General features: G+C 64.5%; 1 pseudogene; it reads right to left on the reverse strand.

Moving 5' to 3' along the window:
• LOC116832444 (complement C3-like) overlaps positions 1 to 15409 on the reverse strand; it is a 55967-nt pseudogene that overhangs the window by 18846 nt on the left and 21712 nt on the right.

A 15409-nucleotide genomic window follows, 5' to 3' on the forward strand; every position in this document is an offset into this window, starting at 1 on the left:
CTCAGCCTTCTTTTGCTTAGGCTAACAAGCCAAGCTCTTTGAGCTCCTTTCATAAGACAGGTTTCTATTCCTCGGTCATACCTAGTAGCCCATCTCTGAACCTGTTCCAGTTTGAATTCATCCTTACTTAAACATGGGAGACAAGCTGCAACACAGATTCCAGTGGGGTCTCACCGCGCCTGATATATAGAGATTATACACACTCTTACTTGCTGGAAATACATCGCCTGATGATCCTAAAACCACAATAGCTTTTACGGCATATCACATTGGCGGCTCACAGTCTATCCTTGTGATCAACCAATCTCCGAAGTCCTCTCCTCCTCTGTTGCTTCGCCAACTGAGTGGTCTCCCATTTATAATCACAATTCTTCGTTATTAACCCCTAAGTGGCCTGCCTTGCACTTTTCATATTAAATTTCATCCCATTACATTACTGTCCATGTACAAGGTCATCCAGATCAAAGATAGAGGCAGGGGCGTCTGGGTGAGGGCTCAGGGGCGGGGGTGTGGATAGGGGTCGAGGCCAGTCACTGCAGGGCAGGGACAGGGTTGAATGGGGGCAGGATTGGGGGGCGTCAGGAAACGGGGTTCCGGGGGCTTCAGGGGACAGGAGCGAGAGTGGTGGTGGAGTGGGCAAGGAGCCGGGAGCCATTCAGGGAACAGGAGGTGTGGATGGGCAGTAGTCCGAGGGGTGGGCCATCACGGGGCCAGAACGTGGGGGGGGATAAGGGATGGGGCTGAGGCCATGCTCCCCTCCCTGAACCAGCCCTCCATACAATTTTCAAAACCCGATGCAGCCTCAGGCCAAAAGTTTGCCCGCCTCGGTACAGAATCTTATTGCAACCACTATTCTATATCTGCGCAAATGTCGTACAAAGGTTGTCGTGTGAGGTGTCTAAGGAAAGGTTCTGGTTGCTGGTTAGGGTTATGCTGCCTGTGGCTGTGTGTCCATGTCTGTATTTCACACTTGCATGGCTTCTGGTGGTGACCCTCCGACACTTTGGCATCTTGCCTGCCTGGCCTGCTTGATGGCCCGTTAAGGACCATCAGCGACACAAACTGACCCGCGAGAGTAGCATATAATCCTGCTGACCAGCAAGGCAGGGCCAGGCCTATGGACAGACTGGGAGCTTTTTCATGCCATGTGCCCGAATGCTTGTCTTTGGAACAAGGAAAGAGGCAAGCATTGGCAAGAGACTATAAGGCTGCTGCCTCATCTCCATTTTCTCTTCAATCCTGCTTCTTACCTCTGGAGGGACTTTGCTACAAACTGAAGCTCTGCACAGGGACTGAATGACCCATCCAGCGGGGGATGTTCCAGAGACTGATTTGAACCTGCAGTTTCTCCATCACTGCTCAAGCCTGAACTAAGAATTTGCCTCAATGGATGTCATTTGATTCATTTAACCAATTCTAGCTCTCATCTCTACCTTTTTCCCTTTATGAATAAACCTTTAGATTTCAGATTCTAGAGGGTTGGCAACAGCGTGATTTGTGGGTAAGATCTGATGTGTATATTGACCTGGGTCTGGGGCTTGGTCCTTTGGGGTCGGGAGAACATTTTTCCTTCTACTGGGGTGTTGGTTTTCATAGCCATTCGTCCCTATCACAAGTGGCACTGGTGGTGATACTAGGAAACTGGAGCATCTAAGGAAATTGCTTGTGTGACTTGTGGTTGGCCAGTGGGGTGAGACCGAAGTTCTCTCTGGTTCGGCTGGTTGTATTAGAGGTGGAAAAACCCCAGTGTGGGGCTGTGACTGCCCGGCTCTCAGCAGTTTGTCCTGGACTGGCACTCTCAGCTGTGTCCCGCGAAAGCCAGCACTGTTACACCCTGGCTCTGGGCGGGGCGTGTTTCTCAGGGCAGAGCAGGGTGATTTACAGCAGCATAGGTGAGAGCTGAGCCTGTCCCACTGCATGCGCTGGGGCCAGGGAAGCTGCTGGAGCTGGAGCTCAGAGGGCAGGGAAACGGGGGAGGGTAGCCCTGGGGTGACATTCATGGGCCCAGCAGCTGCTCAAAGGCCGAGCTGCACTTGCTGCCAGGTGCCCCCATGGGGCCGGGCCCAGCTGGTGCCCCGTGTACCTTGCACGCTAATGAAGACCTCGGCGTCTGTGTCGGGCACCAGGTTTTCGAGGTGACGGCTTCCGACCAGCTCCTGCTGCAGTTGACCTGCCAGGGGAGGATGGAGCATTTGTGGTGTGGGAGGAGAGGTGCTCTGACGCTCAAATTGGTTATAAACAAGCTCCTGCCATGGGGCTGCAGGGGGAGTGCGGGGCAGGGAGACATCCGTTGTGGGGCAGCCTATGCCAGGAAAGCCCACACCAGGCACCTGGTCCCTGTTGCCTGGAAGGTGTTACTGGCTCTTCAATCTACTCACAATCGCTGACCTGGGTGTGCTAAGCTCCCATCTCTGCCTCAATGGAAGGAGCAATTAAATCCCATTATGTAGTGAGAGCTGGACAACAAGGAGCCACCGCCCAAGGCTAGACCTGGCAGCACAGCTGCTGCATGGGCTGAGGGGCTGCCCTGGGCACTGGCTGGAAAGTGCCAGGGCCGAGCAGTTGACGGTGTCTGTGACCCAGCACAGAGGGCAGCAGTGGGACCATGCTGTGGGCGGTGGGAGGAACCAGCCGTTTCTCCTCCTGATGGAAACAGGCTGGCAAGGCTCCTACCAGGGCGAGCTACTCGGGGCCCAGGGCCCTGCCTGGGGGGGATGGTACGGAGCCCGGCTGAGTGCCCAGGGCGAGCAGCGAGTTCCTGCACCAACCTTTGGGGTTCAGGATGATGGTCTGTGAGAGGCGCTGGATTTCACCCCCTGCCTGCAACACGAGGAGCCAAGAGTGGGTCTGAGAGATGGGGCTTCCTGACCCCAGCCCCCCACTGCCCCAGAGCCTGCACATCCCCCACTGCCCCCAGCCCCTTCCAGGGCCCCCAGCCCATCCCGTGATCCCCCCCTCGACCATCAGAGTCTAATCAGAGCCACCCATTTCCTACTCACAACTCCCGGCCAGAGTTTGCCCTCATGCCCCTTCCAGGCCCCCCCCCGAGCCACCCATCCCCTCCACCCCCACTGCCCCCAGCCCCCTTCGCAAGCCCCAGAGCCCCCCAGCCCTCCCTGGCTCCCATCTGACCTCAGAGCTCTACTGAGCCCCAGCCCCTACTCCCACTCCCCAGAGCCTGCCCATCCCATGCCCGCTAGCCCCTTCCAGGCCCCCACCCCCGAGCCCACCCATCCCTCCACTGCCCCAGCCCTTTGGCATGTGAGGGGGGCGGGAGGTGCCGTTACCCGCTACAGTTGAGCCATCCTCCTCACGAATGTCACGAAGCCCAGCCCTGGGCAAGGGCCGGAACCTCCACCATGACGGAGCCCAGCTCCAGGGGACACACAACGGGGACGGCTTCGGGACGCCCCGGGGCACCCGCAAGCCCTGCCGAAGCTCTTCCTGCCCTGGCCGGGGCTGCACAGCTGCTCCTGGTAGGGGAACTCCAAACCAGCCTGGGTAACGCAACCGGCGCTGAGTGGGCAGCGATGGGACGCGACAGCGCCCCCGGGCCCCCCAGTGCTTCAGAGCCCCCCTGCCAGGCCCCAACAACTCACAGCCCTCCCGGGTCCGCCCAGCAATCAGAAGCCCCCCGGGCCTCCCAGCGCTGAGAGCCCCCCCTGCAGGACCCCCCCAGCACTCACAGCTCTCTCCCAGGGACCCCGCAGTGCTCAGAGCCCCCCGCCCAAGGGCCCCTCCAGCACTCAGAGACCCTCCACAGCACTCCTGGGCCCCCGGCCTCCCAGTGCTAGAGAGCCTCCCCAGCATTCAGCAGCCCCCCTGGGGCTATCCCCCCAGCCACTCAAGAGCCCCCAAGGGCCCGCCCAGCGCTCAGAGCCCCCAGGCCCCAGCGCTCAGACCCCCCCAGGGCCCCCCAGCGCTTCAGAGCCCCCCAGGGCCTCCAGTGCTTCTGAGCCCCAATGGCCCCCCAGCGCTCATGAGCCCAGCGTGCCCCCAGTCGCTCTGATGATCCCTCCCCAAGGGCCCCCCAGCGCTCCCAGAGCCCCCCAGGCCACAGTGCCTCTGAAGCCCCCGCCCCAACGCTCAGAGCCCCCCAGGGCCCCCAGTGGCTAGAGCCGCCCAGGGCCCCAAGCGCTCAGACCCCCCCAGGCCCCCAGCGCCGGGCCCCGATCACCGACTGCAGCTCTTTCCGCGTCCTGAGGGTAGTTTGTGCAGCACGGCCCGTAGCTCCACCTTGCTCGTTCCGCACCCGGAGTTAGCGCAGCCGCGGTCCACGAAGAATGGCCTTCACCACCACCTCATACGGGCTCGGAGAACGGCAGAGCCTGGGGGGCCGGGGTCGCCGGGCACATCACCCCGGGACTGGGGCCTCTGCCTGCGCGCCCTCACATCACCGACCCGCACCCTGCCAGCCCAGCCCTGCCCCCAACAGCTCGCTGGTGCCCTCACATCCCGACCCGCAGCCCCTCGCATGCCCAGCCCTGCCGGTGCCACCTCATATCCGACGCCGCAGCCTCGCAAGCCCAGCCCGCCAGTGCCTCATCCGCGACCCTGGGCCGCCCTGCCAGCCCCAGCCCTCCGGTGCCCCTCACTCCCAGACCGCAGCCCTCGCGCCCAGCCCTGCCCCCAAACCTGCCAGTTGCTCCTATCCGACCTGCAGCCCCTGCCACCCAGCCCTGCCCCCAAACTCTGCATAGCCACCCTCACTCCCGGTACCTTTGCAGCCCTGCAGCCCAGCCCGGCCCCCCACAACTCTGCTTGGTGCCCCTCACTCCCGACGCTGGTGCCAGCCAGCCCTGCCCCACACTTGGGCGTGCCTCCTCACTCCGGACCTGCAGCCACTGCCAGCCCAGCCTGCCCCAACACTTGCTGGTAGCCCTCACTCCCAACCTGCAGCTCGCCAGCCCAAGCCCTGCCCACCACAAACTCTGGCGGTGCCCCTCACTACACGACCCAACAGCCCTGCCAAGCCCAGCCCTGGCCCCCAACACGTGCGGTCGCCTCCCACTCCCGAACTGCAGCCCCTGCCAAGCCCAGCCCTGCCGGTGCCCTCACTCTCGCCCGCCCCTCGCTTAGCCCAGCCCCTGCCCGCAAATACTCTGCTGGGCCACCTCACTCCGACCTGCAGCCCCTGCCCAGCCGAGCCTTGGTCCCAGCCCTGCCGGTGCCTTCCTCACTCCCGACCCGCAGCCCGCGCAGCCCGCCTGCCCCCAAAACTCTGCAGTGCCCCACTCCCGACCCGCAGGTCCCCAGAAAGCTGGGTTACCTTTGTCTTTCTCAGGCTGACAGCCAGGATGTGCCAGGTGGTGATGGAGTCGGGGAAAATATTTGGCTGATCAGGTGTCTGGGCGAGGCTGTGGGGAGGGAGGTGAGTTCGAAATTAGTCTTCACTGAAACACTGGACCTGGCGACCAGCAGCAGGATCCTGGCGGGGGCTTTGGGACCAGGCCCTGGGGCAGCTTCTGGGCTGGAGTGACATGACACAGAGGTCATGGGGGCAGCTGGGAACCCAGAAAATCCCCACCCAGGGCCCATCTGAACCTGGTCTCGTGTCTGCGACGCATGGGCCAGCCCCAGCCATGCCAGGGGAAGCTGTACCATTGCCCTGCCATGCGGGAGCCCCAGCGTTCTCCCTGCCTCTGGGTTACCCTCTGCGTGCCCCAGGCCAGTCCGCCCTCACCGCCGGCTGGACAAGGCTTGCATCGGTCAGGACGAACTCTCCCCACAGCCACTCTCCGGAATAACTCCTCAGCCAACGCGCGCTGCCGACCGCCGGTCACTCCTCGTCCTCGCACTACCCTCGTCCCGGAGCTGGGCTGCAGGGGCGTCGAGGGGACGGTCAGCGGGGGTGGAACGGCAGGATGACCACCTGAGCCCTGCCCCCAGGAGCTGGCCAACTTTCTAACTCCACAAAAACCAAACATCTGTACCACCCTGCCCACCCCTTCCCCGAAGGCCCCTCCCCCTCCCCCATCTCTCCGCTCTCTGCGCGACCCCCCTCAACGTTTCCTGGGCTAGGGCAGGGGGTAGAGTTGAGACTCTGGGGCTCAGGGCTGGTGCAGGGGGTCGGGTCGGGGTTCAGGTTCTGGAGGCTCACAGGGGCTGGTGCAGGGGGTCAGGTTTGGGGTTTAATGGGTTGGACGTTGGGCTTTTATGGGCTCAGGGCGGTGCAGGGGTTGGGGTTTCAGATTCTCGGGGGCTTCAGGGCTGGTAGCAGGCAGGGTCGGTTTTAGGGGTCAGGATTGGGCTCCTGGAGGCTCAGGACTGTGCAGGGGGTTGGAGTTTGGACTCTGGGGGCTCAGGTTGAGCGGGATCGGGTTCAAGGCTCTGGAGGCCAGGGCTGGTGCAAGGGGGTCGGGGTTCAGGCTCTGGCAGGCTCAGGACTGGGGCAGGGTAGGGGTTGGGGTTAGGGCTCAGGGCTGGTGCAGGGGGTTGGGAGTTTTTGGAACTCTGGGGGGCTCAGGGCTGGGCAGGGGGTCGGGGTTCAGGTCTGGAGGCTCAGGGCTGGTGCAGGGTCAGGGTTCAGGTTCTGGGGCTCAGGCTGAGGCAGGGGAACGGGGTTCAGGCTCTGGGAGGCATCAGGGCTGGGGCAGGGGTCGGGTCGGCTCTGGAAGGACTCAGGACTGGGGCAGAGGGTCGGGGTTGGGTTTAGGGGCTCAGGGCTGGTGCTGGGGTTTGGAGTGGACTCTGGGGCTCAGGGCGGATGCAGGGGTCGGGGTTCAGGCTCTTGGAGGCTCAGGGTGGGCGCAGGAGGGTAGGGTTCAGGTCTGGGGGCGCAGGCTGAGCAGGGGATGCGGGGCTTCAAGGCTCTGGAGGCTCAGTGGCTGGGCAGGGGGTCCGGGGTACAGCCTCTGGAGGCTCACGGACTGGGGCCAGGGGGTCGGGGTTGGGGTTTAGGGCTCAGGGCTGGTGCAGGGGGTGGAAGTTTGGACTCGCGGGGCTCAGGCTGGTGCAGGGAGTCGGTTAGGTCCGGAGGCTCAGGGCTGTGCAGGGGGTCGGGGTTCATGGTTTGGGGGCTCAGGGCTGAGGAGGGATCGGGGTTCAGCTCTGGAGGCTCAGGGCTGGTGCAGGGGGCTGGGGTTCAGGCCTCTGGAGGCTCAGGGCCTGTGCAGGGTGTCGGGGATCGGGGCTTCAGGTTCTGGAGGCCAGGGGCTGTGCAGGGAGTTGGGTTTTGGTTTATGGGGTTGGAGTTGGACTCATAGGGGCTCAGGCTGGTGAGGGGGGTCGGGGTTCAGGTTCTGAGGGCTCAGGCTGGTGCAGGGGGGTCGGGTTTGGGGTTTAGGGGTCGGGGTTGGGCTCTGGAGGCTTCAGGACTGGTGCAGGGGGTTGAGTTGGACTCTGGGGCTAGGGCTGGTGCAGGGGGTGCAGGGTTCAAGGCCCTCTGGAGGCTCAGGGCTGGTGCAGCGGGGTAGGTTTCAGGCTCTGGGAGCCAGGGGCTGGGCACGGGGGTTGGGTTTGGGGGGTTAGGGGGCTCAGGGCTGGGCAGGGGGTCAGGGTTCAGGCTCTGGAGGCTCAGGGCTGGTGCAGGGGGTCGGGGTTTCAGGTCTGGAGGGCTCAGAGCTGGGGCAGGGGGTTGGGTTGGGTTTAGGGGCTCAGGGACTGGGGCAGGGGTCGGGTCAGGCTTGGGAGGCTCAGGGCTGGTGGCAGGGGTCGGGGTTACCAGGCTCTGGAGGCTCAGGCTGGGGCAAGGGGGTCGGGGTTTGGGTTTAGGGGGCTCAGGGCCTGGGGCATGGGGGTTGGGGTTCAGGCTTTGGAGGCATCAGGGATGGTGCAGGGGGTCCGGGTTTCAGGCTCTGGAGGCTCAGTGGCTGGGGCAGGGGGTCGGGTCTTGGGGCTTTAAGGGCTCAAGGGGCTGGTGCAGGGGTTGGAGTTGGACTCTGGGGACTCAGGGCATGGTGCAGGGGGTCGGGGTTCAGGTTCTGGAGGCTCAGGGCTGGTGGCAGGGGGTCGGGTTCAGGCTCGGGAGGCTCAGGGCTGGGTGTGCAGGAAGGGGGTTGGTTTGGGGTTTGGGCTAGGCTGGGGAGGGGGTCGGAGGTTCAGGTTTGGAGGCTCAGGGCTGGTGGCAGGGAATCGGGTCAGTCTGGAGGCCTCAGGCTGGGGCAGGGGTCGGTTGGGTTTAGGGGCTCAGGCTGGGGCAGGGGTCGGGGTTATTGGGCTCTGGGGGGTCTGGCTGAAGCGGCCCTTATCTCAGGCAGCCTTCTCAGTTGGCAGCACTGTGGTAAGGGAGGCTCCGCGCTTGCTCCAAGATGTGGACTGGCAACTCCGGTCCCGCCTAGGCAGAGGGCGGCCAGGCGAACTCTTGCGCCCATTGGCTCCCATTGGCTGCGGTTTCCGCCAATGGAATAGCCATGGAGCCGGCGCTGGGGACGAAGGGCAAGTGGGTGGAGCTTCCCTGATGACCCTGTGCGAAGGGGACGCTAGGGACCCGCCGGCGCCGCTCCAGGAACCACATGGAGCCAAGGCAACAATGGAGCCTTAGCCCCGAACGGACAGTAGGGCCCGGGTCAGCAGTGCCCACACCCGCTGTCCCCCTCCCCACAACCACCTTCACCGGCCTAACGCGCCCCGCCCACCCCCACAACTGGGCTCCCTCCTGCCCTCCGCCGCAGCTGGGGCTCCCTGCCCCACCCGCTGGGCCTCTCTGCCCCCCGGTTACTTTTCCCGCAGCAGCAGCTTGGTTGCGCTCCTCGAGGGACAGCCGCCCGGGCGTAGCGGTGCAGCCAAGTCCAGGAAGGCAGCCAGCAGGCGGAGGCCCAGGTGCACCGCGGCATTGTCCGGCTGCTCGCAACGAGTGCCCCAGGGTTCTCCCTGGATCCCGGCCTGCCACACCGGTCTCTCCAGGGCCGTCGGGTTACTGTCGCAGCTGGGCAGCACACATCAGAGCGTCTGGGCTGGGGGAGAGACAAGACACGGCCCCTCACCCGTGTAAGGGGAAGCCGAGCAGCGGCCCTGGGCCGTGCTGAGCCGGGGGAGCGGGCGCAACAGTGAGCACTCCAAGCCGGCTGGCACAGGCAGGTAGCAAGGGCATAAGACCAGGCCAGGCGCGCAGGGCAGTGGCCATCTGGGCGGCAGAGAGCCGGGGGCGCCGGAGGCCTGCGACCGGTGATGGCTCCCGTGAGATGTGTACAGGCCGCCGTGGGCAAGAGGGCACTCTGGGTGGGGCAACACGTGGGGCCACAGGGAGCCTTGGCGTGATGGCAGTAAGTCCTGACCTTTCTGTGCTGCTATCTTTCTGCAGCGTCTGCAAGGATTGCTCGCCGGCGCCTGGCAGCCGGCTGGGGGCAGCGGCGGATCTGCAAGGCCGGGGGTGGGTGGTGAGGGACGTGGGATGGGGGAGGCCCCTCCCCCTTCCCACCTCAGAGGACCCCTCCCCCCGCCTCCATTAGACCCCCCCTTCCCCCCACCTCCAGGGACCCCCTCCCCCCTCCATAATACCCCCTTCCCGCCTCCAAGGGACCCCCTCCCCCCACCTCATAGACCCCCCTTCCCCACCCGTACGTGGTCTTCCAGAGACCCCCTCCCTAACCTCCAGAGGACTCCCCGCCCTTCCACACCCAATAGACCGCCCCTCCCTACTCTCCAGGGACCCCCCCTCCCCCTGTCGCCGAGGGACCCCCTCCCCCCTCCAGAGACCCCCCCGCCCTCCATAGACCCCCCTTCGCCCCCACCTCAGGGACCCCTCCCCGACCGCCTCCATATTAGACCCCGTTACCCACTCCAGGGACCCTCCCCACCTCCAATAGACCCCACCTCCCTACCTCCAGAGGACCCCCGCCCTTCCCCACCTCCATAGAAACCCTTTCCTACCATTCCAGAGGACCCCCCTCCCCCGCCTCCAAGACCCCCTTCCCCACTCCAGGGACCTCCCCCACTACCATCCAGGACCCTCCCCCCGACTCAGAAAGACAGGCTGGCTGCTGTGCCAAATGGCCAGGTTTGCCCAAGGGCGGAGGGGGAGGGGGGGATTGAAAACCAATTTAAGTTACAGGCCATGTGGATCTCCAAGTCTGTGAACCAGGCTCTGGGAATTGGCGCGTCGCAGGGAGGTCTGTACCCACTCCCTCTGTGTGGGACAAGGCGTCAGGCCGGAACCGGACGTACCCAGGCCAGGTGCTGGGATTGGCTGCGTCGCCATGGGGGGATCTGTACCCACTCCTGTCTGTGTGGACAGGGCGTCAGGCCGGGAACCGGGACGTACCCAGGCAGGCTGCTGGGATTGGCAGCGTCGGCCCCCGGGGGGTCTGGTACCCATTCCGTCTGTGTGGTCAAGGGCGTCAGGCCCCGGGAGTAGGACGTAAACCGCAGGCAGGTGTTGCCTAAGAGGGGAAAAGGCCCTATTGCCTGCCCCATCGAGCCAGCCAGTCCGCACCCTCCTGGGCCCCCCCGGGGATGGGGGGGGGAAAGGGCCCCCCGGCGCACCCCCTTACGCGGGGAGAGGCCCTGCCCCAGAGCTGTCCTGTCCGCATGTCTGTCCAATGCAGGCACATGCTGGCCGGGTCTGTGCCGTCCCTATCCGTGCGGTTACCCGTTGTCCTTGCTTTGGTGGAGATCCCCAGGCTGGTGGCGACAGTCCAGCCCTGCGTCCGTGACATCCCATGTGGCTGACCCACTGCCGCGCTGGCAGGCGATGTCGTGTCCTCCACGGTCCCAGACCTCCGGGGGGGGACACACCCAGCGGAGCTCACTTTGTCTCTCAGAGAGACAAGTGACCCTGCCACAACCCATAGAGTCTGGCTCCCAGCTCCCCTGCTCTAACCAGTAGACCCCACTCCCCTCCCAGAGCCAGGGAGAAGAACCCCCAGAGTCCTGGCTCCCAGCCGCTTGCGTAACCACTAGACTCCAACTCCTCCCAGAGCTGGGGAGAGACCCAGGAGTCCTGGCTTCCAGCTCCTGCTCTAACCAGTAGAGCGCCCATCCCCTCCAGAGCAGGGGAGAGACCCCAGGAGTCCTGGCTCCAGCCTTTGAATGAAGTAAGGGAAGTGGGGATAGCTCAGTGGTTTGGGCCGTTGGCCTGCCTACCCAGGGTTGTGAGTCCAGTCCTGGAGCGGGGCCTTTAGGGATCTGGGCAAAAGTCTGGCTGGGATTGGTCCTGCCCTGACAGGGGTTGGATAGATACTCCTGAGGTCCTTCACTCTGAATTCTGGGATTCTAAGTGGGGGTTTTTTCCCTGGGTTTTTCCGTGTTTTCCAGTGGGGGATGGCAGAGGGGGTGGGACCAGGGTTAAACTGGTTTAACGAGGGGAGGGAAGAGGGAGTGTTTTGGCAAACACAGGCCTGCGGATGAGAAACCCAGTGACCGGGGACCCGGAGACCCGGTCCTGGCCAGTGGGGGACAGGGGCTGCCGGGGAGAGGACCCCGGTGACCTGACCGACCCGGTTCCACCGAGAGGAGGCCCAGTTTAGGCCCCTGTTTACCTGGAAGAGACAAGGGACGGTTCTAGGGGCTTGTGAATGCTGAGTGGGGGTTTGGCCTGGGAGGACGAGCTGCACTGCGGGAGGGGACTGGCTGGAGGGAGCTGAACAAAGGCTGGGGGGAGGAGACTGGGGAGGGGAGTTTTCCAGGAGCTGGCATGGGGAATGAGGGGAAGCTCAAGATGAGGCTCTGACGCCCAGTGGGGCTGTGGTGCGCCTGGGACCCCAGATGGACCTAATTGGGAGGATCCTGTTGTCTGTGGCTGCAAGACTGTCTGGGGACTGTGATCCGTCTTCTAAAATAAACCTTCTGCTTCCCCTGGCTGCCGAGAGTCCACGGGGAATCACAGGAAGCCGGGGGTGCAGGTCCCTGACTCCCCCTCACTTCCTGTGACAACTGGACAGAGGCGGGGCTGGAGCTGGGGATATCAGATGCCCAGCGGTGAAACAGGGGGCTCGGGTGGGGCGGCGGAGGGGGAAGCAGCAGAGCCCACCGATGCAGGGAGACTGGGATGTCCTGTTATTTGTGAGAGCCAGGCCTGAGGCCGGAAGTTTCCTGGCGGGTTCAACTCTCAATAACCCTCCTGTGTACACTGGCTGAGAGTCGCTCCGGTCTAGAGAGCAGGGGCAGCAAACCCTTCGGGGTGAAGGAAGTCGGCGGGGTCCAGAGCGAAAGTGGACTCCCCTGAGGGGGCCCAAGGCAGAGAAGACGGCTGAGGACTCGAGAGGTGCAGCTCCAGGAGGTGGAGGGGCCTGACCCTGAAGAAGAGTGGAACCCCCGAGAAGGGCTGGTCGCTCTGAAAGGGAGCACCCCCCCCCCACGGATACGCATGGGGCAAGAGTGGGCAAGATCTGTGGTCCATGACAAGCAGCCAGCCCCGTGCTCTAAAGGCACCAGGCCGCTGCGCCCCTCGCAGAGCCAGGAGAGAAAACCCAGGAGTCATGGCTCCCAGGGTGCCCCCCCGCCTCTGGTCAAGCAACCTTCTCTCACCTTCTTCTGGTCAGTTGTTTTTCTTGTTGAGCGCGAACAGGGCCGTTGTCCACCGGCCACCAGCCCCACTATGGCCTGGGAGTCCCGGTCACCTCCAGCTTTGAGTTCCCGCTGGGGCTTGACACCTTCCTCTCACTTTCCTTGCTCTGGGGCCAACGGCGCAGACGGCAGGACAAGGGAGGAGACGGGTGAAAGACCGAGTTCCCGGCCCCAGGCCGGGGCTGCCCCCGCGGTGGAGTGAGCAGGAGCAGAACCCAAGGGGCCAACGCAGGGAAAGGCCCGTCAGCCCGCCAATCCCCGCCCCGCGCCCCAGGGACTCACAGTGCCCATTGCAGCCGTCTGCCACGTCCCACACCTCAGCGGCCGCGCGGCCACGCAGAATCCCGCGCTCTCGCAGCAGGTGTAATAGGCCACGATGCGAACGAAGGGCAAGCCAGCCATCGGCCCCACAATCCAGTGTCCAGGCCGTCATGACAGGCGCCCGGGTTGCGGGCTGGGTCCAGGCCCCGGACAATCCTTGCCTTGCTCACAGCTGTGGGAGGGAGGAGCCCAGTGAGGCAACCTGGAGCCCCGCAGCCCCGTGGGACCCAGCCCAGAACCGCTGCTCTTGCACATCCGGGCAAGGGCTCGGAGGCTCCAGATCGGGGGCTGGGCAGCACCCGGGCACCACCCGGGAGCCATCACGTGGGTCCACATCCAGCACATTGGGAGAGCACACGCCGGGGTAGGGGCACCGGCCTTGGGAAGGACGAAAAATTTTTGGGGGGGGCGGGGGGCAGTCAGAACCGCGGGGGCTGTGGGACAGGCAGCCCGCGGCCGAACGCATACCGGCTGCTCCCAGACGTAAGGTCGTGTGGGACAGACGACCCATAGGGGCATGTGGACCAACACTGGTGGGTTGTGTGGAGGGGCCGGATGGGGGTAAGGGGGTCGGGGACGACAGACCCAGTGGGGGGAAATGTGAACAGACAGACCACTGGGGTGCGCGTATGGGGCCGACGACCAGGTGGGGGGGCTTGTGGGACGACGGCCCATAGGGGCGTGTGGGAGATCAGACCTGGGATGTGTGTGGGACGAAGACCTGGTGGAGGCGTGTGGGGACCAGACGGACCCATGAGGGGGCATGTGGGGACGCAGACCCAGCGGGGTCATGTGGAGACAGCAGACCAAGGGGGGTGCGTGTGGGGACAGATGGACCGCCATGGGGGGCGTGTGGGTACAGACGGACCAATGGGGTGCATGTGGGGGACAGATGGACCATGGGGGGGGTGTGGGGACAGACAGACCTGGTAGGGGGCCTGTGGGACAGACAGACCGCGGCGGGGTGCGTGTGGGGACGATGCGACCCCAGGGGTCGGGGGACAGACAGACCGGTGGGGGGCCTGCTGGGGACAGACAGACCCGGCAAGGCCGAATGCCAGCAAGCCGGCTCCCCAGACAATGGTGTTCCTGACATCACAGGGGCACCCGCGCTTTCCCAGCTCCCGGGCCTGTCCGGCCCCACCAGCCCCACAGGCGCTGAGCCTGGACGCTGCTCCGACGCGGGGGTGCCCAGCTCCAAACAGTGCGGGGGTCGGCTGAACCGCATCCTGGCAGTGGATTTTGTCCCCCAGTCTGGGCCCGGACCCAGCGCTTACCAGGACAGTGAACTGCTTGGCGCTGAGCTCTGGTGCTTCCGTGTAGAACAAGACTCTCAGCGAGGTCCCCACCTCAGAGCCTCCTCTGTCTCCACCCCGAGTGCAGGAGGTGCCAGAAATTATTCGGGTGTCCTCGTAGGCCGGATGGGTTTGTTGTGGCGCTGGCCTGTTGGGCTGGGGTTCCAGATTTGGCCGCAAGTCCGCCAAACCTCAAGGGGAACGGGCTCTGGCATCCCGCACAAACACCCCCACCCTAGACGCGACGCAGCCCGGGGGCGTCCCTCGGCCACGCCCCACGTGCAACAAGAGAGGGGGCCGGGGTGAGGGTTAATAAGGGTGCATGGAAAACTAGGGAGGGAGCCAGGGCTGGCCTAGCCAGGGCTGCCGGGTTGGAGTGAGGAGCACCAGCAGAGCTGGGGGTCAGGGCTGGCCACAGGGGCTGCGGATTGGCGGAGTGAGGGGCACCGCAAAGAGCTGGGGTGGGGGCAGGGCTGGGCTGCAGGGGCTTTGAGGCGGGAGTGAGGGGCACCGGCAGAGGCTGGGGTGGGGGCAAGGCCTGGCAGCGGGGCTGGCCAGGGTTGGGAGTGAGGGGCACCGGCAGAGCTAAGAGGGGCAGGGGCTGGGCTAGCAGGCTTCGGGTCGGGAAGTGATGAGGGGCCACCGGCAGGGCTGGGGGGGGCAAGGGCTGGGCTAGCAGAGGCTGCGGTCGGGAAGTGAGGGCAACCAGGCAGAGCTGGGGTGGGCAGGGCTGGGCCAGCAGGGGCTGCAGGTTGGGATGAGGGGCACCGGCAGGGCTCTGTTCTTGCTCCCAGACACCCCAGAGCAGCAGGTACTGACCTCCCAGCATTTCTGCCGTGTGGGTGTTGAGGACCATGGAGGCCAGGCCATCCTTGTTGTGCGTTTCTGGTCCCCGCTACAAACTGGGAACGGCGTGGACCGGCGACCCGTCCGGTTGGTGACGTAAACCTGGTGCAGAGGAAGCAAGCGGCAAAAGGTGATGTGGAGCCAACACAGAAGGGGATGAAAGCGGCCCACACTGGCAGCTTGCCCCCCACCCCCATCCCAGGGGCGAGATGGTGCTGCCCTGCCCCCAAAGGGTCCGTGGGGCCCAGGGGCTTGCAAGGCTGAGGCGGAGCCCAGACCTGGCTGTCCTGCCCCGTGCTCTGATATCCAGCCGGACAGTCCACCCCGCGAAGCCAGACTTGAACTCATGTGTCAAACAGATGGGGATCACCCGCCCCTCGGCGTGGATGAGCTTCCTGCTCCGTTCACCACTAACCCAATGGAACTCCACTGCCACAAAAGATAGCTCTGAGGCAACAGACTGGGCAAGGGTTGAGAAAAGGGACCAAGCTCTTTCTGTGAGA

This window comes from Chelonoidis abingdonii, chromosome 26, assembly GCF_003597395.2.
Source record: "Chelonoidis abingdonii isolate Lonesome George chromosome 26, CheloAbing_2.0, whole genome shotgun sequence".
Lineage (NCBI taxonomy): Eukaryota > Metazoa > Chordata > Testudines > Testudinidae > Chelonoidis > Chelonoidis abingdonii.